The 21,459-nt window shown below is 45.2% G+C and overlaps 24 non-coding genes across 24 annotated transcripts; all 24 read left to right on the forward strand.

Annotated features, from left to right (window-relative positions):
- Nucleotides 1-4,634: 4,634 nt before the first annotated feature.
- On the forward strand, nt 4,635-4,753 carry LOC143875231 (5S ribosomal RNA). The gene has a single exon (XR_013249887.1). It is a non-coding gene; the product is annotated as a 5S ribosomal RNA (ribosomal RNA).
- A 598-nt stretch (nt 4,754-5,351) lies between these two features.
- On the forward strand, nt 5,352-5,470 carry LOC143872953 (5S ribosomal RNA). The gene has a single exon (XR_013247677.1). It is a non-coding gene; the product is annotated as a 5S ribosomal RNA (ribosomal RNA).
- Nucleotides 5,471-6,067: 597 nt separating this feature from the next.
- LOC143874068 (5S ribosomal RNA) lies at nt 6,068-6,186 on the forward strand. Its single transcript, XR_013248758.1, has one exon. It is a non-coding gene; the product is annotated as a 5S ribosomal RNA (ribosomal RNA).
- Nucleotides 6,187-6,782: 596 nt separating this feature from the next.
- On the forward strand, nt 6,783-6,901 carry LOC143875403 (5S ribosomal RNA). The gene has a single exon (XR_013250048.1). It is a non-coding gene; the product is annotated as a 5S ribosomal RNA (ribosomal RNA).
- A 598-nt stretch (nt 6,902-7,499) lies between these two features.
- LOC143873664 (5S ribosomal RNA) lies at nt 7,500-7,618 on the forward strand. Its single transcript, XR_013248367.1, has one exon. It is a non-coding gene; the product is annotated as a 5S ribosomal RNA (ribosomal RNA).
- A 597-nt stretch (nt 7,619-8,215) lies between these two features.
- Nucleotides 8,216-8,334, forward strand: LOC143874302 (5S ribosomal RNA). The gene has a single exon (XR_013248986.1). It is a non-coding gene; the product is annotated as a 5S ribosomal RNA (ribosomal RNA).
- Nucleotides 8,335-8,931: 597 nt separating this feature from the next.
- Nucleotides 8,932-9,050, forward strand: LOC143874776 (5S ribosomal RNA). Its single transcript, XR_013249446.1, has one exon. It is a non-coding gene; the product is annotated as a 5S ribosomal RNA (ribosomal RNA).
- A 597-nt stretch (nt 9,051-9,647) lies between these two features.
- LOC143875139 (5S ribosomal RNA) lies at nt 9,648-9,766 on the forward strand. The gene has a single exon (XR_013249800.1). It is a non-coding gene; the product is annotated as a 5S ribosomal RNA (ribosomal RNA).
- Nucleotides 9,767-10,363: 597 nt separating this feature from the next.
- LOC143875174 (5S ribosomal RNA) lies at nt 10,364-10,482 on the forward strand. The gene has a single exon (XR_013249833.1). It is a non-coding gene; the product is annotated as a 5S ribosomal RNA (ribosomal RNA).
- Nucleotides 10,483-11,080: 598 nt separating this feature from the next.
- LOC143872955 (5S ribosomal RNA) lies at nt 11,081-11,199 on the forward strand. The gene has a single exon (XR_013247678.1). It is a non-coding gene; the product is annotated as a 5S ribosomal RNA (ribosomal RNA).
- A 597-nt stretch (nt 11,200-11,796) lies between these two features.
- Nucleotides 11,797-11,915, forward strand: LOC143874069 (5S ribosomal RNA). Its single transcript, XR_013248759.1, has one exon. It is a non-coding gene; the product is annotated as a 5S ribosomal RNA (ribosomal RNA).
- Nucleotides 11,916-12,511: 596 nt separating this feature from the next.
- On the forward strand, nt 12,512-12,630 carry LOC143875363 (5S ribosomal RNA). Its single transcript, XR_013250014.1, has one exon. It is a non-coding gene; the product is annotated as a 5S ribosomal RNA (ribosomal RNA).
- Nucleotides 12,631-13,228: 598 nt separating this feature from the next.
- Nucleotides 13,229-13,347, forward strand: LOC143873665 (5S ribosomal RNA). Its single transcript, XR_013248368.1, has one exon. It is a non-coding gene; the product is annotated as a 5S ribosomal RNA (ribosomal RNA).
- Nucleotides 13,348-13,944: 597 nt separating this feature from the next.
- LOC143874303 (5S ribosomal RNA) lies at nt 13,945-14,063 on the forward strand. The gene has a single exon (XR_013248987.1). It is a non-coding gene; the product is annotated as a 5S ribosomal RNA (ribosomal RNA).
- A 597-nt stretch (nt 14,064-14,660) lies between these two features.
- Nucleotides 14,661-14,779, forward strand: LOC143874777 (5S ribosomal RNA). Its single transcript, XR_013249447.1, has one exon. It is a non-coding gene; the product is annotated as a 5S ribosomal RNA (ribosomal RNA).
- Nucleotides 14,780-15,376: 597 nt separating this feature from the next.
- LOC143875183 (5S ribosomal RNA) lies at nt 15,377-15,495 on the forward strand. The gene has a single exon (XR_013249841.1). It is a non-coding gene; the product is annotated as a 5S ribosomal RNA (ribosomal RNA).
- A 597-nt stretch (nt 15,496-16,092) lies between these two features.
- On the forward strand, nt 16,093-16,211 carry LOC143875175 (5S ribosomal RNA). Its single transcript, XR_013249834.1, has one exon. It is a non-coding gene; the product is annotated as a 5S ribosomal RNA (ribosomal RNA).
- A 597-nt stretch (nt 16,212-16,808) lies between these two features.
- Nucleotides 16,809-16,927, forward strand: LOC143875056 (5S ribosomal RNA). The gene has a single exon (XR_013249720.1). It is a non-coding gene; the product is annotated as a 5S ribosomal RNA (ribosomal RNA).
- A 595-nt stretch (nt 16,928-17,522) lies between these two features.
- On the forward strand, nt 17,523-17,641 carry LOC143875232 (5S ribosomal RNA). The gene has a single exon (XR_013249888.1). It is a non-coding gene; the product is annotated as a 5S ribosomal RNA (ribosomal RNA).
- A 598-nt stretch (nt 17,642-18,239) lies between these two features.
- Nucleotides 18,240-18,358, forward strand: LOC143874317 (5S ribosomal RNA). Its single transcript, XR_013249001.1, has one exon. It is a non-coding gene; the product is annotated as a 5S ribosomal RNA (ribosomal RNA).
- A 597-nt stretch (nt 18,359-18,955) lies between these two features.
- LOC143875309 (5S ribosomal RNA) lies at nt 18,956-19,074 on the forward strand. The gene has a single exon (XR_013249964.1). It is a non-coding gene; the product is annotated as a 5S ribosomal RNA (ribosomal RNA).
- A 598-nt stretch (nt 19,075-19,672) lies between these two features.
- On the forward strand, nt 19,673-19,791 carry LOC143875065 (5S ribosomal RNA). Its single transcript, XR_013249729.1, has one exon. It is a non-coding gene; the product is annotated as a 5S ribosomal RNA (ribosomal RNA).
- A 597-nt stretch (nt 19,792-20,388) lies between these two features.
- LOC143875057 (5S ribosomal RNA) lies at nt 20,389-20,507 on the forward strand. Its single transcript, XR_013249721.1, has one exon. It is a non-coding gene; the product is annotated as a 5S ribosomal RNA (ribosomal RNA).
- Nucleotides 20,508-21,103: 596 nt separating this feature from the next.
- LOC143875233 (5S ribosomal RNA) lies at nt 21,104-21,222 on the forward strand. The gene has a single exon (XR_013249889.1). It is a non-coding gene; the product is annotated as a 5S ribosomal RNA (ribosomal RNA).
- Nucleotides 21,223-21,459: the final 237 nt, after the last annotated feature.

Raw genomic sequence — 21,459 nt, forward strand, 5'->3', positions numbered from 1 at the left:
CGAATATCCCGCAAAGGTTGGACAGCATCCTATACTTTGCGGGGGAAAAGAACAGAAACACAACTCTGCAAGGGTTGGACAGCATCCTATACCTTGCGAGAGTGGATAGAAAAACACATGATTTGATAAGAGGTAGAATAGAATCCTAACCCCTATGATGATAGAATTTGATTCCTGAACAAGAGGATTGACTCTCTAGATTAAAGACGGATTCTTGTGCTAATGGACTAATCAAACTAAGATAAAGCTCAACAAGTAATAAGGAAAGACCTTGTGCATATTTAGCAAAGGTAAAACATCCAGCCGGGCCGGACAGCTACCTAGCCCTAGGGTGCAACAAATGTGCAACCAGATACCCATATAGGATAGGGGTATGAAGCCAAGCCGAGTAGGATGTTCTCCCAAAACCAAATGATACACAAAGAGGAGGATGCTAATAGAATGAGACTGGGCAAGTCTCCTAGACATATAGGTAGGATAGAGAAAAAAAAATGCGAACAAGGAAAAAAAGACCTTGTGCATATTTGGTTTAAGTAAAACACCCAGCCGGGCCGGACAGCTACCTAGCCCTAGGGTGCAACAAATGTGCAACCAGATACCCATATAGGATAGGGGTATGAAGCCAAGCCGAGTAGGGTGTTCTCCCAAAACCAAACGACGCACAAAGAGGAGGGTTAGTAAGAGAATGAGACTAGGCAAGTCTCCTATATACAAAGGAGAGGTATGCAACTTGGACTGAGCAAGTCCCCTAAGGATGGACTCACTAATGAGACAAAGCTTGTCTCTAAAGGATACAACTTTCTCTGTCTGAGACATAGCCTGTCTCCCTAAATTGAGGCTTTAAATGACAAAATTTAAGGGTATCTCAAAAGACTGGGCATGTCTTAAAAACAAACGAGGGAAGGGCTACTCGGACTAAGAGAGTCCCCTAAGGATGGGCTTAGGCTAGCGCCTTCATCGCCTTACAAAAAAAAAGGGGAGTCTAATATCTAAAGAGAATTAACAGCAATCCATAAGACTGTGTTAGTCTATCAAAGAGAGAAGAAAAAACTGCCAGATAATTGCAAATTTCACTCTATTTTTATAAAAATAAATCAAGTGCTAAGCAAAGAAGAATTTTCAATAAGAAAACAATACACAATCTAAAGCAAACATCATTAATTAGTCCAGACCAGCCGCTGGATAGCCTAATAAAGTAAAATAAAACATATCAAACACTTCTAAACCAACCACAAACCCCAATACGGGGACTCCAATGAAATCAGATGATGCCAAAGTAATCATCTGATATCATATACACATGATAATATTTCTAATCCCGCCTTGAGATCAGACAGTACTCATGTCGATAATATCGAACAGAATAGTCATCTGATCTCCTTCTTCCTATTAAACAATTCAATAAAAGAGAGACAAGTATAATAAGCTTTGAGATAATCTCACCTGAACAATCCATTTATTACCGTCTTCGAACCCTAACTCAAAGCTTAGTATGAAAGAGAAGTATTAAATTTCCAACAGATATTTAATAAACCTTGATATACAAACAAGAGAGGATTAATAAGCTTTCATTATACATGTACCCTAAAAGTACCCTGAACATTCGCAAACTTCAAGTATTAAAAGAAAAACTCAGAAAATATCATCCTAACATATCAAATACTCGATTAAGCTATTCCATATAATCACAAATTCATACTTGAACACAAAATATCAGAGCTATGACAACTTCTAGTGACTACTTTATTGTCTGATGGAAATGGAAGGGGACAAATTGACTAAAATTTAAACATGAGTAGTCATCCAAACCAAGGAAGTATACTAAGTGGATACTGTAGAAAACTTCTACAATCATCAAATATTCTTGAAACAACTTCTCAATGGAACTTCGATTAAAACAGGTGATAAGATTGAATTTCACATTTCATTGTAGAGGGTCGACTATAGCATGGGTTCAAAATTTGGGGTTTCATCACTTTAAAACCTCATAGAAATTATTTTTCCTTTCAAATTCTAATGCCCCAAATTACTATATATAAAAAAAAAACAGATTTATGCAGACTACACCCTAACAATGAAAACAGCTACACTATTGACCAATGCACTAGAACAAAATAAAATCAATGGATGTACCATTACACTCAGTCTATATTAGAATCAATGGTTTTTAACACAAGAGAAATCAACTAAAGAAAACAATGCATGACAAGGAAAATAATTGATGAATTTAACGAGAGAATAACCGACATGTACATATATATAAAAAAAAATCAAGCTTATGAAATCTCTGGTTACTCTAGAAGCAGAAGATTAACATGAAATTAGGTGATTCATCCATTTTTATGCCCGCAACATGGGGTAAAAATTATCACCTAATTTCCATTCTCAATTTAACACAACTAATCTCATGATCCATTCACCTCAGATGTTAAACCCCAACTTATACTCAAGAGTCAAATTCAAATTCATGAATTAATGCCATAATATCGGAAAATCAAGGCAAACAACCATGAAGATTTCAGTAATTCAAGTAGGGTTAGAAATGTTACCTGAACCTGCTGAAGTAGCTCACCCGGACGTAATGTGTCTGAGACTTGCAGAATTTGCCAAAAATTCAACGAACAAGGTCCGATCTAGAAATTTTAAATCAGAAAATGCTCTAGATCTATGAGAGAACATGAGGAAGATAGTGATATTTCTGTGGAATTGGATGAGCAAGGTTCGAATCAGTGAGAGATATTTTTAGATCTTATGAATTAAAAGGTATCAAACGAGGGTTTGAATACAAAAAAAATGGGGTCAGATCGAGATGGAATTTGAGGCCGATGGATCTGAGGGAAAACACATTGGAATCTAAGAAATTCCGCTCGGAAAATGGGTTAGGGTTTGCAGGTTTTCTATATTAAAAAAATAAATGAGGTTCGAGGTTGAAGAAGGTGCAAATAACGGATAGATCGTGCAGCAGATGCTCCGGATCCAGGTAAGAGTAGACGAGTGGATCCCTCTTCTATACAATTCCTTTCTTGCTCTTTTCTTTTCTCTCAATCTCTCGATCTCTCCTTATATCACTGAAGCTTTCCAAACATCAGATCTGAGCTAGCCATAGCGTGATACGAGCATGCAATTTGTAGATCGCTTGCAGATCTGAAGCAAGAATGGCCGGAAGGTTGACCGGAATTCGGCCAAATTCGCCGGAGAAGAAAAACAGAGATGATGAAATCCTAAAACCTTAGCTCTCTCTCTCTCTCTCTCTCTCTCTCTCTCTCTCTCTCTCTTTCTCTGGATTTTAAAAATAAAATAAAATCCGATCCCTCAATCTCACAGATCTATGCAGATCTAGGGTTTCTAAGCTATAAAAGGAGGGAAATAGCAGCAGAGGCTAACTAAGAAGGAAGAAGAAAAACTAACCGTCGATAATAATTGGCCGAAATCCGGTCAAGCTTGCCGGAGAAGATGATTCACGACGGGGAATTAGGGTTTGGATCGGATCGGAATTAGGCCGGAGAAGAAGAGAAATTAGGGTTTCGAATGAGGAATTAGGGCTTAGATTTGGGATTTGGGGCTTGAGTGACATGAAAACAAGATGATGATGATGATTTTGATGGCAGTAGCATCGGATTCCGGTAGAATTCCGGCGGAGAAGAAGGAGGAGATGAAAATCGGTGGACTAGCCGGTGGTGAAGTGAAGAAAGGTTGGCAAGAACCCAAGCTCACCGGAGGAGGTGGATTTGCCGGAGAAGAGGAGATCGGAGAAGAAGAAAGGATTGGGTTTTGAAATTTGGGGAAAACTTCTCTCTGCGAATTTTCTCTGTTTTTTTTTTTTTTTTTTTTTAAACGAACGAGCTGCTCTTATATAAGAGGAAAATGAAAATTTTTCCACCCCTATCAGCTTACTTGGACAGCCCCCCCTAGAATAATTCACTCCCCTTTCTGCGAACTTGCATCACGACATTGCTTGACTTGTTCGCCAGGCAAACGCGCTCGGATTTCGATGAAATTTTACAGGGAGCTTGGTAGGATCCTACTTTAGCTTAGGGTGAAATTTAGGACCCTAACTCAATCATTTGATGGGGATTTACACAAAATTGGAGTGCTTAGGGCACGGTCAAAATGGGGTGTCTACAGACGCCACCTAGGTTTCGGTTCGGATCTTTTTATTTTCTTCCGGATGGTGAATTCAAATACGTCCGGTCTTTATTATGGCGGGGTGATAGTGTCGTTTGAATCGATAAACGGAATTCGTTCTGACATTTCATTTACGGTCAAAATATAGCGGGGGTTCGTTTAGATTCAGTGAGGTACCGGCTATAGCGGATGAGTGTACTAGTGGATGCGAGTCAGGAATCCGGCCGGAAGGTGTTTACTGGCCGTGAGCTACCCCTGGTGAACAAATATCGTTCCGACGATAACTTTTGATCCGCCCGTCAGATCGTGGCGATTCATATATTGATTCGGGGGTACTCAGGAAGATTCATCGTGCGATGATAGCCCCGGCAGTCATCCGGCTACCCGACATGCTCGGATCGTCCATCCGATGTCATCTAGCAGGATTTTTTTGCACTTTCATTTAAACGGACTTCGTACGACAATGCGAATGGAATCTCTTTATTTCTTTGACAGTGGGGAGACATTCTGGGTGCAATCATAGCAGCACAAATGCACTGGATACCATCAGAACTCCGAAGTTAAGCGTGCTTGGGCGAGAGTAGTACTAGGATGAGTGACCTCTTGGGAAGTCCTCGTGTTGCACTCCTGTCACTTTTTTCAGTTATCTACCACTTTTTTCGAAAAATCTTTTCGGTTCTGGAACGTCGATGCGAATTGAAACGCACGTTCAGTGCGACGCCTCCTAGCTTTCGGTTCGGATCTTTTTATTTTCTTCCGGATGGTGAATTCAAATACGTCCGATCTTTATTATGGCGGGGTGATAGTGTCGTTTGATTCGATAAACGGAATTCGTTCTGACATTCCATTTATGGTCAAAATATAGCAGGGGTTTGTTTAGATTCAGTGAGGTACCAGCTATAGCGGATGAGTGTACTAGTGGATGCGAGTCAGGAATCCGGTCGGAAGGTGTTTACTGGCCGTGAGCTACCCTTGGTGCACAAATATTGTTCCGACGATAAATTTTGATCCGCCCGTCAGATTGTGGCGATTCTTATATTGATTCGGGGGTACTCGGGAAGATTTATCGCGCGATGACGGCCTTGGCGGTCATCCGGCTTCCCGACATGCTCGGATAGTCCATCCGATGTTATCTAGCAGGATTTTTTCGCACTTTCATTTAAACGGATTTCGTACGACAATGCGAATGGAAACTCTTTATTACTTTGACAATGGAGAGGCATGCTGGGTGCGATCATACCAGCACAAATGCACTGGATCCCATCAGAACTCCGAAGTTAAGCGTGCTTGGGCGAGAGTAGTACTAGGATGGGTGACCTCCTGGGAAGTCCTCGTGTTGCACTCCTGTAACTTTTTTCGGCTATCAACCACTTTTTTCGAACAATCTTTCGGTTCTAGAACGTCGATGCGAACTGAAACGCACGTTCAGCGCGACGCCTCCTAGGTTTCGGTTCGGATCTTTTTGTTTTCTTCCGGATGGTTAATTCAAATACGTCCGGTCTTTATTATGGCGGGGTGATAGTGTCGTTTGATTCGATAAACGGAATTCGTTCTGACATTTCATTTACGGTCAAAATATAGCAAGGGTTTGTTTAGATTCAGTGAGGTACCGGCTATAGCGGATGAGTGTACTAGTAGATGCGAGTCAGGAATCCGGTCGTAAGGTGTTTACTGGCCGTGAGCTACCCTTGGTGCTCAACTATCATTCCGACGATAACTTTTGATCCGCCCGTCAGATCGTGGCGATTCATATATTGATTCGGGGGTACCCGGGAAGATTCATCGCGCAATAACAGCCCTGGCAGTCATCCGGCATCCCGACATGCTCAGATCGTCCATCCGATGCCATCTAGCAGGATTTTTTCGCACTTTCACTTAAACGGACTTCGCACGACAATGCGAATGGAATCTCTTTATTACTTTGACAATGGAGAGGGATGCTGGGTGCGATCATACCAGCACAAATGCACTGGATCCCATTAGAACTCCGAAGTTAAGCGTGCTTGGGCGAGAGAAGTACTAGGATGGGTGACCTCCTGGGAAGTCCTCGTGTTGCACTCGTGTCACTTTTTTCGGCTATCTACCACTTTTTTCGAACAATCTTTGGTTCTAGAACGTCGAAGCGAACTGAAACGCACGTTCAGTGCGACGCCACTTAGGTTTCGGTTCGGATCTTTTTATTTTCTTCCGGATGGTGAATTCAAATACGTCCGGTCTTTATTATGGCGGGGTGATAGTGTCGTTTGATTCGATAAACGGAATTCGTTCTGACATTTCATTTACGGTCAAAATATAGCGGGGGTTTGTTTAGATTCAGTGAGGTACCGGCTATAGCGGATGAGTGTACTAGTGGATGCGAGTCAGGAATCCGGCCGGAAGGTGTGTACTGGCCGTGAGCTACCCCTGGTGAACAAATATCGTTCCGACGATAACTTTTGATCCGCCCGTCAGATCGTGGCGATTCATATATTGATTCGGGGGTACTCAGGAAGATTCATCGTGCGATGACAGCCCCGGCAGTCATCCGGCTACCCGACATGCTCGGATCGTGCATCCGATGTCATCTAGCAGGATTTTTTTGCACTTTCATTTAAACGGACTTCGTACGACAATGCGAATGGAATCTCTTTATTACTTTGACAGTGGGGAGACATTCTGGATGCAATCATAGCAGCACAAATGAACTGGATACCATCAGAACTCCGAAGTTAAGCGTGCTTGGGCGAGAGTAGTACTAGGATGAGTGACCTCTTGGGAAGTCCTCGTGTTGCACTCCTGTCACTTTTTTCGGTTATCTACCACTTTTTTCGAAAAATCTTTTCGGTTCTGGAACGTCGATGCGAATTGAAACGCACGTTCAGTGCGACGCCTCCTAGCTTTCGGTTCGGATCTTTTTATTTTCTTCCGGATGGTGAATTCAAATACGTCCGATCTTTATTATGGCGGGGTGATAGTGTCGTTTGATTCGATAAACGGAATTCGTTCTGACATTCCATTTATCGTCAAAATATAGCAGGGGTTTGTTTAGATTCAGTGAGGTACCAGCTATAGCGGATGAGTGTACTAGTGGATGCGAGTCAGGAATCCGGTCGGATGGTGTTTACTGGCCGTGAGCTACCCTTGGTGCACAAATATTGTTCCGGCGATATATTTTGATCCGCCCGTCAGATTGTGGCGATTCTTATATTGATTCAGGGGTACTCGGGAAGATTTATCGCGCGATGACAGCCTTGGCGGTCATCCGGCTTCCCGACATGCTCAGATAGTCCATCCGATGTCATCTAGCAGGATTTTTTCGCACTTTCATTTAAACGGATTTCGTACGACAATGCGAATGGAAACTCTTTATTACTTTGACAATGGAGAGGCATGCTGGGTGCGATCATACCAGCACAAATGCACTGGATCCCATCAGAACTCCGAAGTTAAGCGTGCTTGGGCGAGAGTAGTACTAGGATGGGTGACCTCCTTGGAAGTCCTCGTGTTGCACTCCTGTCACTTTTTTCGGCTATCTATCACTTTTTTCGAACAATCTTTTGGTTCTAGAACGTCGATGCGAACTGAAACGCACGTTCAGTGCGACGCCTCCTAGGTTTCGGTTCGGATCTTTTTATTTTCTTCCGGATGGTGAATTCAAATACGTCCGGACTTTATTATGGCGGGGTGATAGTGTCGTTTGATTCGATAAACGGAATTCGTTCTGACATTTCTTTTACGGTCAAAATATAGCGGGGGTTTGTTTAGATTCAGTGAGGTACCGGCTGTAGCGGATGAGTGTACTAGTGGATGCGAGTCAGGAATTCGGCCGGAAGGTGTTTACTGGCCGTGAGCTACCCCTGGTGAACAAATATCGTTCCGACGATAACTTTTGATCCGCCCATCAGATCGTGGCGATTCATATATTGATTCGGGGGTACTCGGGAAGATTCAACGCGCGATTACAGCCTTGACTGTCATTCGGCTTCCCGACATGCTCGGATCGTCCATCCGATGTCATCTAGCAGGATTTTTTCGCACTTTCATTTAAACGGACTTCGTACGACAATGCGAATGGAAACTCTTTATTACTTTGACAATTGAGAGCCATGCTGGGTGCGATCATACCAGCACAAATGCACTGGATCCCATCAGAACTCCGAAGTTAAGCGTGCTTGGACGAGAGTAGTACTAGGATGGGTGACCTCCTTGGAAGTCCTCGTGTTGCACTCCTGTCACTTTTTTCGGCTATCTATCAATTTTTTCGAACAATCTTTTGGTTCTAAAACGTCGATGCGAACTGAAACGCACGTTCAGTGCGACGCCTCCTAGGTTTCGGTTCGGATCTTTTTATTTTCTTCCGGATGGTGAATTCAAATACGTCCAGTCTTTATTATGGCGGGGTGATAGTGTCGTTTGATTCGATAAACGGAATTCGTTATGACATTTCATTTACGGTCAAAATATAGCGGGGGTTTGTTTAGATTCAGTGAGGTACCGGCTATAGCGGATGAGTGTTCTAGTGGATGCGAGTCAGGAATCCGGTCGGAAGGTGTTTACTGGCCGTGAGCTACCCTTGGTGCACAAATATTGTTCCGACGATAACTTTTGATCCTCCCGTCAGATTGTGGCGATTCTTATATTGATTTGGGGGTACTCGGGAAGATTCACCGCGCGATGACAGCCGTGGCAGTCATCCGGCTTCTCGACATGCTCGGATCGTCCATCCGATGTCATCTAGCAGGATTTTTTCGCACTTTCATTTAAACGGATTTCGTACGACAATGCGAATGGAAACTCTTTATTACTTTGACAATGGAGAGGCATGCTGGGTGCGATCATACCAGCACAAATGCACTAGATCCCATCAGAACTTCGAAGTTAAGCGTGCTTGGGCGAGAGTAGTACTAGGATGGGTAACCTCCTGGGAAGTCCTCGTGTTGCACTCCTGTAACTTTTTTCGGCTATCAACCACTTTTTTCGAACAATCTTTCGGTTCTAGAACGTCGATGCGAACTGAAACGCACGTTCAGCGCGACGCCTCCTAGGTTTCGGTTCGGATCTTTTTGTTTTCTTCCGGATGGTTAATTCAAATACGTCCGGTCTTTATTATGGCGGGGTGATAGTGTCGTTTGATTCGATAAACGGAATTCGTTATGACATTTCATTTACGGTCAAAATATAGCGGGGGTTTGTTTAGATTCAGTGAGGTACCGGCTATAGCGGATGAGTGTTCTAGTGGATGCGAGTCAGGAATCCGGTCGGAAGGTGTTTACTGGCCGTGAGCTACCCTTGGTGCACAAATATTGTTCCGACGATAACTTTTGATCCTCCCGTCAGATTGTGGCGATTCTTATATTGATTTGGGGGTACTCGGGAAGATTCACCGCGCGATGACAGCCTTGGCAGTCATCCGGCTTCTCGACATGCTCGGATCGTCCATCCGATGTCATCTAGCAGGATTTTTTCGCACTTTCATTTAAACGGATTTCGTACGACAATGCGAATGGAAACTCTTTATTACTTTGACAATGGAGAGGCATGCTGGGTGCGATCATACCAGCACAAATGCACTAGATCCCATCAGAACTTCGAAGTTAAGCGTGCTTGGGCGAGAGTAGTACTAGGATGGGTAACCTCCTGGGAAGTCATCGTGTTGCACTCCTGTAACTTTTTTCGGCTATCAACCACTTTTTTCGAACAATCTTTCGGTTCTAGAACGTCGATGCGAACTGAAACGCACGTTCAGCGCGACGCCTCCTAGGTTTCGGTTCGGATCTTTTTGTTTTCTTCCGGATGGTTAATTCAAATACGTCCGGTCTTTATTATGGCGGGGTGATAGTGTCGTTTGATTCGATAAACGGAATTCGTTCTGACATTTCATTTACGGTCAAAATATAGCAGGGGTTTTTTTAGATTCAGTGAGGTACCGGCTATAGCGGATGAGTGTACTAGTAGATGCGAGTCAGGAATCCGGTCGGAAGGTGTTTACTGGCCGTGAGCTACCCTTGGTGCACAAATATCATTCCGACGATAACTTTTGATCCGCCCGTCAGATCGTGGCGATTCATATATTGATTCGGGGGTACTCGGGAAGATTCATCGCGCGATGACAGCCCTGGCAGTCATCCGGCTTCCCGACATGCTCGGATCGTCCATCCGAAGCCATCTAGCATGATTTTTTCGCACTTTCACTTAAACGGACTTCGTACGACAATGCGAATGGAATCTCTTTATTACTTTGACAATGGAGAGGCATGCTAGGTGCGATCATACCAGCACAAATGCACTGGATACCATCAGAACTCCGAAGTTAAGCGTGCTTGGGCGAGAGTAGTACTAGGATGAGTGACCTCTTGGGAAGTCCTCGTGTTGCACTCCTGTCACTTTTTTCAGTTATCTACCACTTTTTTCGAAAAATCTTTTCGGTTCTGGAACGTCGATGCGAATTGAAACGCACGTTCAGTGCGACGCCTCCTAGCTTTCGGTTCGGATCTTTTTATTTTCTTCCGGATGGTGAATTCAAATACGTCCGATCTTTATTATGGCGGGGTGATAGTGTCGTTTGATTCGATAAACGGAATTCGTTCTGACATTCCATTTATGGTCAAAATATAGCAGGGGTTTGTTTAGATTCAGTGAGGTACCAGCTATAGCGGATGAGTGTACTAGTGGATGCGAGTCAGGAATCCGGTCGGAAGGTGTTTACTGGCCGTGAGCTACCCTTGGTGCACAAATATTGTTCCGACGATAAATTTTGATCCGCCCGTCAGATTGTGGCGATTCTTATATTGATTCGGGGGTACTCGGGAAGATTTATCGCGCGATGACGGCCTTGGCGGTCATCCGGCTTCCCGACATGCTCGGATAGTCCATCCGATGTTATCTAGCAGGATTTTTTCGCACTTTCATTTAAACGGATTTCGTACGACAATGCGAATGGAAACTCTTTATTACTTTGACAATGGAGAGGCATGCTGGGTGCGATCATACCAGCACAAATGCACTGGATCCCATCAGAACTCCGAAGTTAAGCGTGCTTGGGCGAGAGTAGTACTAGGATGGGTGACCTCCTGGGAAGTCCTCGTGTTGCACTCCTGTAACTTTTTTCGGCTATCAACCACTTTTTTCGAACAATCTTTCGGTTCTAGAACGTCGATGCGAACTGAAACGCACGTTCAGCGCGACGCCTCCTAGGTTTCGGTTCGGATCTTTTTGTTTTCTTCCGGATGGTTAATTCAAATACGTCCGGTCTTTATTATGGCGGGGTGATAGTGTCGTTTGATTCGATAAACGGAATTCGTTCTGACATTTCATTTACGGTCAAAATATAGCAAGGGTTTGTTTAGATTCAGTGAGGTACCGGCTATAGCGGATGAGTGTACTAGTAGATGCGAGTCAGGAATCCGGTCGTAAGGTGTTTACTGGCCGTGAGCTACCCTTGGTGCTTAACTATCATTCCGACGATAACTTTTGATCCGCCCGTCAGATCGTGGCGATTCATATATTGATTCGGGGGTACCCGGGAAGATTCATCGCGCAATAACAGCCCTGGCAGTCATCCGGCTTCCCGACATGCTCAGATCGTCCATCCGATGCCATCTAGCAGGATTTTTTCGCACTTTCACTTAAACGGACTTCGCACGACAATGCGAATGGAATCTCTTTATTACTTTGACAATGGAGAGGCATGCTGGGTGCGATCATACCAGCACAAATGCACTGGATCCCATTAGAACTCCGAAGTTAAGCGTGCTTGGGCGAGAGAAGTACTAGGATGGGTGACCTCCTGGGAAGTCCTCGTGTTGCACTCGTGTCACTTTTTTCGGCTATCTACCACTTTTTTCGAACAATCTTTGGTTCTAGAACGTCGAAGCGAACTGAAACGCACGTTCAGTGCGACGCCACTTAGGTTTCGGTTCGGATCTTTTTATTTTCTTCCGGATGGTGAATTCAAATACGTCCGGTCTTTATTATGGCGGGGTGATAGTGTCGTTTGATTCGATAAACGGAATTCGTTCTGACATTTCATTTACGGTCAAAATATAGCGGGGGTTTGTTTAGATTCAGTGAGGTACCGGCTATAGCGGATGAGTGTACTAGTGGATGCGAGTCAGGAATCCGGCCGGAAGGTGTGTACTGGCCGTGAGCTACCCCTGGTGAACAAATATCGTTCCGACGATAACTTTTGATCCGCCCGTCAGATCGTGGCGATTCATATATTGATTCGGGGGTACTCAGGAAGATTCATCGTGCGATGACAGCCCCGGCAGTCATCCGGCTACCCGACATGCTCGGATCGTCCATCCGATGTCATCTAGCAGGATTTTTTTGCACTTTCATTTAAACGGACTTCGTACGACAATGCGAATGGAATCTCTTTATTACTTTGACAGTGGGGAGACATTCTGGGTGCAATCATAGCAGCACAAATGAACTGGATACCATCAGAACTCCGAAGTTAAGCGTGCTTGGGCGAGAGTAGTACTAGGATGAGTGACCTCTTGGGAAGTCCTCGTGTTGCACTCCTGTCACTTTTTTCGGTTATCTACCACTTTTTTCGAAAAATCTTTTCGGTTCTGGAACGTCGATGCGAATTGAAACGCACGTTCAGTGCGACGCCTCCTAGCTTTCGGTTCGGATCTTTTTATTTTCTTCCGGATGGTGAATTCAAATACGTCCGATCTTTATTATGGCGGGGTGATAGTGTCGTTTGATTCGATAAACGGAATTCGTTCTGACATTCCATTTATCGTCAAAATATAGCAGGGGTTTGTTTAGATTCAGTGAGGTACCAGCTATAGCGGATGAGTGTACTAGTGGATGCGAGTCAGGAATCCGGTCGGATGGTGTTTACTGGCCGTGAGCTACCCTTGGTGCACAAATATTGTTCCGACGATATATTTTGATCCGCCCGTCAGATTGTGGCGATTCTTATATTGATTCAGGGGTACTCGGGAAGATTTATCGCGCGATGACAGCCTTGGCGGTCATCCGGCTTCCCGACATGCTCAGATAGTCCATCCGATGTCATCTAGCAGGATTTTTTTGCACTTTCATTTAAACGGATTTCGTACGACAATGCGAATGGAAACTCTTTATTACTTTGACAATGGAGAGGCATGCTGGGTGCGATCATACCAGCACAAATGCACTGGATCCCATCAGAACTCCGAAGTTAAGCGTGCTTGGGCGAGAGTAGTACTAGGATGGGTGACCTCCTTGGAAGTCCTCGTGTTGCACTCCTGTCACTTTTTTCGGCTATCTATCACTTTTTTCGAACAATCTTTTGGTTCTAGAACGTCGATGCGAACTGAAACGCACGTTCAGTGCGACGCCTCCTAGGTTTCGGTTCGGATCTTTTTATTTTCTTCCGGATGGTGAATTCAAATACGTCCGGACTTTATTATGGCGGGGTGATAGTGTCGTTTGATTCGATAAACGGAATTCGTTCTGACATTTCTTTTACGGTCAAAATATAGCGGGGGTTTGTTTAGATTCAGTGAGGTACCGGCTGTAGCGGATGAGTGTACTAGTGGATGCGAGTCAGGAATTCGGCCGGAAGGTGTTTACTGGCCGTGAGCTACCCCTGGTGAACAAATATCGTTCCGACGATAACTTTTGATCCGCCCATCAGATCGTGGCGATTCATATATTGATTCGGGGGTACTCGGGAAGATTCAACGCGCGATTACAGCCTTGACTGTCATTCGGCTTCCCGACATGCTCGGATCGTCCATCCGATGTCATCTAGCAGGATTTTTTCGCACTTTCATTTAAACGGACTTCGTACGACAATGCGAATGGAAACTCTTTATTACTTTGACAATTGAGAGCCATGCTGGGTGCGATCATACCAGCACAAATGCACTGGATCCCATCAGAACTCCGAAGTTAAGCGTGCTTGGACGAGAGTAGTACTAGGATGGGTGACCTCCTTGGAAGTCCTCGTGTTGCACTCCTGTCACTTTTTTCGGCTATCTATCAATTTTTTCGAACAATCTTTTGGTTCTAAAACGTCGATGCGAACTGAAACGCACGTTCAGTGCGACGCCTCCTAGGTTTCGGTTCGGATCTTTTTATTTTCTTCCGGATGGTGAATTCAAATACGTCCAGTCTTTATTATGGCGGGGTGATAGTGTCGTTTGATTCGATAAACGGAATTCGTTATGACATTTCATTTACGGTCAAAATATAGCGGGGGTTTGTTTAGATTCAGTGAGGTACCGGCTATAGCGGATGAGTGTTCTAGTGGATGCGAGTCAGGAATCCGGTCGGAAGGTGTTTACTGGCCGTGAGCTACCCTTGGTGCACAAATATTGTTCCGACGATAACTTTTGATCCTCCCGTCAGATTGTGGCGATTCTTATATTGATTTGGGGGTACTCGGGAAGATTCACCGCGCGATGACAGCCGTGGCAGTCATCCGGCTTCTCGACATGCTCGGATCGTCCATCTGATGTCATCTAGCAGGATTTTTTCGCACTTTCATTTAAACGGATTTCGTACGACAATGCGAATGGAAACTCTTTATTACTTTGACAATGGAGAGGCATGCTGGGTGCGATCATACCAGCACAAATGCACTAGATCCCATCAGAACTTCGAAGTTAAGCGTGCTTGGGCGAGAGTAGTACTAGGATGGGTAACCTCCTGGGAAGTCCTCGTGTTGCACTCCTGTAACTTTTTTCGGCTATCAACCACTTTTTTCGAACAATCTTTCGGTTCTAGAACGTCGATGCGAACTGAAACGCACGTTCAGCGCGACGCCTCCTAGGTTTCGGTTCGGATCTTTTTGTTTTCTTCCGGATGGTTAATTCAAATACGTCCGGTCTTTATTATGGCGGGGTGATAGTGTCGTTTGATTCGATAAACGGAATTCGTTATGACATTTCATTTACGGTCAAAATATAGCGGGGGTTTGTTTAGATTCAGTGAGGTACCGGCTATAGCGGATGAGTGTTCTAGTGGATGCGAGTCAGGAATCCGGTCGGAAGGTGTTTACTGGCCGTGAGCTACCCTTGGTGCACAAATATTGTTCCGACGATAACTTTTGATCCTCCCGTCAGATTGTGGCGATTCTTATATTGATTTGGGGGTACTCGGGAAGATTCACCGCGCGATGACAGCCTTGGCAGTCATCCGGCTTCTCGACATGCTCGGATCGTCCATCCGATGTCATCTAGCAGGATTTTTTCGCACTTTCATTTAAACGGATTTCGTACGACAATGCGAATGGAAACTCTTTATTACTTTGACAATGGAGAGGCATGCTGGGTGCGATCATACCAGCACAAATGCACTAGATCCCATCAGAACTTCGAAGTTAAGCGTGCTTGGGCGAGAGTAGTACTAGGATGGGTAACCTCCTGGGAAGTCATTGTGTTGCACTCCTGTAACTTTTTTCGGCTATCAACCACTTTTTTCGAACAATCTTTCGGTTCTAGAACGTCGATGCGAACTGAAACGCACGTTCAGCGCGACGCCTCCTAGGTTTCGGTTCGGATCTTTTTGTTTTCTTCCGGATGGTTAATTCAAATACGTCCGGTCTTTATTATGGCGGGGTGATAGTGTCGTTTGATTCGATAAACGGAATTCGTTCTGACATTTCATTTACGGTCAAAATATAGCAGGGGTTTTTTTAGATTCAGTGAGGTACCGGCTATAGCGGATGAGTGTACTAGTAGATGCGAGTCAGGAATCCGGTCGGAAGGTGTTTACTGGCCGTGAGCTACCCTTGGTGCACAAATATCATTCCGACGATAACTTTTGATCCGCCCGTCAGATCGTGGCGATTCATATATTGATTCGGGGGTACTCGGGAAGATTCATCGCGCGATGACAGCCCTGGCAGTTATCCGGCTTCCCGACATGCTCGGATCGTCCATCCGAAGCCATCTAGCAGGATTTTTTCGCACTTTCACTTAAACGGACTTCGTACGACAATGCGAATGGAATCTCTTTATTACTTTGACAATGGAGAGGCATGCTAGGTGCGATCATACCAGCACAAATGCACTGGATCCCATCAGAACTCCGAAGTTAAGCGTTGTTGGGCGAGAGTAGTACTAGGATGGGTGACCTCCTGGGAAGTCCTCGTGTTGCACTCGTGTCACTTTCTTCGGCTATCTACCACTTTTTTCGAACAATCTTTCGGTTCTGGAACGTCGATGCGAACTGAAACGCGCGTTCAGTGCGACGCCTCTTAGCTTTCGGTTCGGATCATTTTATTTTCTTCCGGATGGTGAATACAAATACGTCCGGTCTTTATTATGGCGGGGTGATAGTGTCGTTTGATTCGATAAACGGAATTCGTTCTGACATTTCATTTACGGTCAAAATATAGCAGGGGTTTGTTTAGATTCAGTGAGGTACCGGCTATAGCGGATGAGTGTACTAGTGGATGCGAGTCAGGAATCCGGTCGGAAGGTGTTTACTGGCCGTGAGCTACCCTTGGTGCACAAATATTGTTCCGACGATAACTTTTGATACGCCCGTCAGATTGTGGCGATTCTTATATTGATTCGGGGGTACTCGGGAAGATTCACCCCGCGATGACAGCCTTGGCGGTCATCCGGCTTCCCGACATGCTCGGATCGTCCATCCGATGTCATCTAGCAGGATTTTTTTGCACTTTCATTTAAACGGATTTCGTACGACAATGCGAATGGAAACTCTTTATTACTTTGACAATGGAGAGGCATGCTGGGTGCCATCATACCAGCACAAATGCACTGGATCCCATCAGAACTTCGAAGTTAAGCGTGCTTGGGCGAGAGTAGTACTAGGATGGGTAACCTCCTGGGAAGTCCTCGTGTTGCACTCGTGTAACTTTTTTCGGCTATCAACCACTTTTTCGAACAATCTTTCGGTTCTAGAACGTCGATGCGAACTGAAACGCACGTTCAGCGCGACGCCTCCTAGGTTTCGGTTCGGATCTTTTTGTTTTCTTCCGGATGGTTAATTCAAATACGTCCGGTCTTTATTATGGCGGGTGATAGTGTCGTTTGATTCGATAAACGGAATTCGTTCTGACATTTCATTTACGGTCAAAATATAGCGGGGGTTTGTTTAGATTCAGTGAGGTACCGGCTATAGCGGATGAGTGTACTAGTGGATGCGAGTCAGGAATCCGGCCGGAAGGTGTTTACTGGCCGTGAGCTACCCCTGGTGAACAAATATCGTTCCGACGATAACTTTTGATCCGCCCGTCAGATCGTGGCGATTCATATATTGATTCGGGGGTACTCGGGAAGATTCATCGTGCGATGACAGTCCTGGCGGTCATCCGGCTACCCGACATGCTCGGATCGTCCATCCGATGTCATCTAGCAGGATTTTTTTGCACTTTCATTTAAACGGACTTCGTACGACAATGCGAATGGAAACTCTTTATTACTTTGACAGTGGGGAGACATTCTGGGTGCAATCATAGCAGCACAAATGCACTGGATACCATCAGAACTCCGAAGTTAAGCGTGCTTGGGCGAGAGTAGTACTAGGATGAGTGACCTCTTGGGAAGTCCTCGTGTTGCACTCCTGTCACTTTTTTTGGCTATCTACCACTTTTTTCGAACAATCTTTTCGGTTCTGGAACGTCGATGCGAATTGAAACGCACGTTCAGTGCGACGCCTCCTAGCTTTCGGTTCGGATCTTTTTATTTTCTTCCGGATGGTGAATTCAAATACGTCCGGTCTTTATTATGGCGGGGTGATAGTGTCGTTTGATTCGATAAACGGAATTCGTTCTGACATTCCATTTATGGTCAAAATATAGCAGGGGTTTGTTTAGATTCAGTGAGGTACCGGCTATAGCGGATGAGTGTACTAGTGGATGCGAGTCAGGAATCCGGTCGGAAGGTGTTTACTGGCCGTGAGCTACCCTTGGTGCACTAATATTGTTCCGACGATAAATTTTGATCCGCCCGTCAGATTGTGGCGATTCTTATATTGATTCGGGGGTATTCGGGAAGATTCATCGCGCGATGACAGCCTTGGCGGTCATCCGGCTTCCCGACATGCTCGGATAGTCCATCCGATGTCATCTAGCAGGATTTTTTCGCACTTTCATTTAAACGGATTTCGTACGACAATGCGAATGGAAACTCTTTGTTACTTTGACAATGGAGAGGCATGCTGGGTGCGATCAGACCAGCACAAATGCACTGGATCCCATCAGAACTCCGAAGTTAAGCGTGCTTGGGCGAGAGTAGTACTAGGATGGGTGACCTCCTGGGAAGTCCTCGTGTTGCACTCGTGTCACTTTCTTCGGCTATCTACCACTTTTTTCGAACAATCTTTTGGTTCTAGAACGTCGATGCGAACTGAAACGCACGTTCAGTGCGACGCCACCTAGGTTTCGGTTCGGATCTTTTTATTTTCTTCCGGATGGTGAATTCAAATACGTCCGGTCTTTATTATGGCGGGGTGATAGTGTCGTTTGATTCGATAAACGGAATTCGTTCTGACATTTCATTTACGGTCAAAATATAGCGGGGGTTTGTTTAGATTCAGTGAGGTACCGGCTATAGCGGATGAGTGTACTAGTGGATGCGAGTCAGGAATCCGGCCGGAAGGTGTTTACTGGCCGTGAGCTACCCCTGGTGAACAAATATCGTTCCGACGATAACTTTTGATCCGCCCGTCAGATCGTGGCGATTCATATATTGATTCGGGGGTTCTCGAGAAGATTCATCGTGCGATGACAGCCCTGGCGGTCATCCGGCTACCCGACATGCTCGGATCGTCCATCCGATGTCATCTAGCATGATTTTTTTGCACTTTCATTTAAACGGACTTCGTACGACAATGCGAATGGAAACTCTTTATTACTTTGACAGTGGGGAGACATTATGGGTGCAATCATAGCAGCACAAATGCACTGGATACCATCAGAACTCCGAAGTTAAGCGTGCTTGGGCGAGAGTTGTACTAGGATGAGTGACCTCTTGGGAAGTCCTCGTGTTGCACTCCTGTCACTTTTTTCGGCTATCTACCACTTTTTTCGAACAATCTTTTCGGTTCTGGAACGTCGATGCGAATTGAAACGCACGATCAGTGCGACGCCTCCTAGCTTTCGGTTCGGATCTTTTTATTTTCTTCCGGATGGTGAATTCAAATACGTCCGGTCTTTATTATGGCGGGGTGATAGTGTCGTTTGATTCGATAAACGGAATTCGTTCTGACATTCCATTTATGGTCAAAATATAGCAGGGGTTTCTTTAGATTCAGTGAGGTACCGGCTATAGCGGATGAGTGTACTAGTGGATGCGAGTCAGGAATCCGGTCGGAAGGTGTTTACTGGCCGTGAGCTACCCTTTGTGCACAAATATTGTTCCGACGATAAATTTTGATCCGCCCGTCAGATTGTGGCGAGTCTTATATTGATTCGGGGGTACTCGGGAAGATTCATCGCGCGATGACAGCCTTGGCGGTCATCCGGCTTCTCGACATGCTCGGATAGTCCATCCGAGGTCATCTAGCAGGATTTTTTCGCACTTTCATTTAAACGGATTTCGTACGACAATGCGAATGGAAACTCTTTATTACTTTGACAATGGAGAGGCATGCTGGGTGCGATCATACCAGCACAAATGCACTGGATCCCATCAGAACTCCGAAGTTAAGCGTTGTTGGGCGAGAGTAGTACTAGGATGGGTGACCTCCTGGGAAGTCCTCGTGTTGCACTCGTGTCACTTTCTTCGGCTATCTACCACTTTTTTCGAACAATCTTTCGTTTCTGGAACGTCGATGCGAACTGAAACGCACGTTCAGTGCGACGCCTCTTAGCTTTCGGTTCGGATCATTTTATTTTCTTCCGGATGGTGAATACAAATACGTCCGGTCTTTATTATGGCGGGGTGATAGTGTCGTTTGATTCGATAAACGGAATTCGTTCTGACATTTCATTTACGGTCAAAATATAGCAGGGGTTTGTTTAGATTCAGTGAGGTACCGGCTATAGCGGATGAGTGTACTAGTGGATGCGAGTCAGGAATCCGGTCGGAAGGTGTTTACTGGCCGTGAGCTACCCTTGGTGCACAAATATTGTTCCGACGATAACTTTTGATACGCCCGTCAGATTGTGGCGATTCTTATATTGATTCGGGGGTACTCGGGAAGATTCACCCCGCGATGACAGCCTTGGCGGTCATCCGGCTTCCCGACATGCTCGGATCGTCCATCCGATGTCATCTAGCAGGATTTTTTTGCACTTTCATTTAAACGGATTTCGTACGACAATGCGAATGGAAACTCTTTATTACTTTGACAATGGAGAGGCATGCTGGGTGCCATCATACCAGCACAAATGCACTGGATCCCATCAGAACTTCGAAGTTAAGCGTGCTTGGGCGAGAGTAGTACTAGGATGGGTAACCTCCTGGGAAGTCCTCGTGTTGCACTCGTGTAACTTTTTTCGGCTATCAACCACTTTTTTCGAACAATCTTTCGGTTCTAGAACGTCGATGCGAACTGAAACGCACGTTCAGCGCGACGCCTCCTAGGTTTCAGTTCGGATCTTTTTGTTTTCTTCCGGATGGTTAATTCAAATACGTCCGGTTTTTATTATGGCGGGTGATAGTGTCGTTTGATTCGATAAACGGAATTCGTTCTGACATTTCATTTACGGTCAAAATATAGCGGGGGTTTGTTTAGATTCAGTGAGGTACCGGCTATAGCGGATGAGTGTACTAGTGGATGCGAGTCAGGAATCCGGCCGGAAGGTGTTTACTGGCCGTGAGCTACCCCTGGTGAACAAATATCGTTCCGACGATAACTTTTGATCCGCCCGTCAGATCGTGGCGATTCATATATTGATTCGGGGGTACTCGGGAAGATCCATCGTGCGATGACAGTCCTGGCGGTCATCCGGCTACCCGACATGCTCGGATCGTCCATCCGATGTCATCTAGCAGGATTTTTTTGCACTTTCATTTAAACGGACTTCGTACGACAATGCGAATGGAAACTCTTTATTACTTTGACAGTGGGGAGACATTCTGGGTGCAATCATAGCAGCACAAATGCACTGGATACCATCAGAACTCCGAAGTTAAGCGTGCTTGGGCGAGAGTAGTACTAGGATGAGTGACCTCTTGGGAAGTCCTCGTGTTGCACTCCTGTCACTTTTTTTGGCTATCTACCACTTTTTTCGAACAATCTTTTCGGTTCTGGAACGTCGATGCGAATTGAAACGCACGTTCAGTGCGACGCCTCCTAGCTTTCGGTTCGGATCTTTTTATTTTCTTCCGGATGGTGAATTCAAATACGTCCGGTCTTTATTATGGCGGGGTGATAGTGTCGTTTGATTCGATAAACGGAATTCGTTCTGACATTCCATTTATGGTCAAAATATAG

Source organism: Tasmannia lanceolata, unplaced genomic scaffold (assembly GCF_043159265.1).
Source record: "Tasmannia lanceolata isolate RefF3 unplaced genomic scaffold, GAP_Taslan_0.1 ptg000003l, whole genome shotgun sequence".
Classification (NCBI taxonomy): Eukaryota; Viridiplantae; Streptophyta; class Magnoliopsida; order Canellales; family Winteraceae; genus Tasmannia; species Tasmannia lanceolata.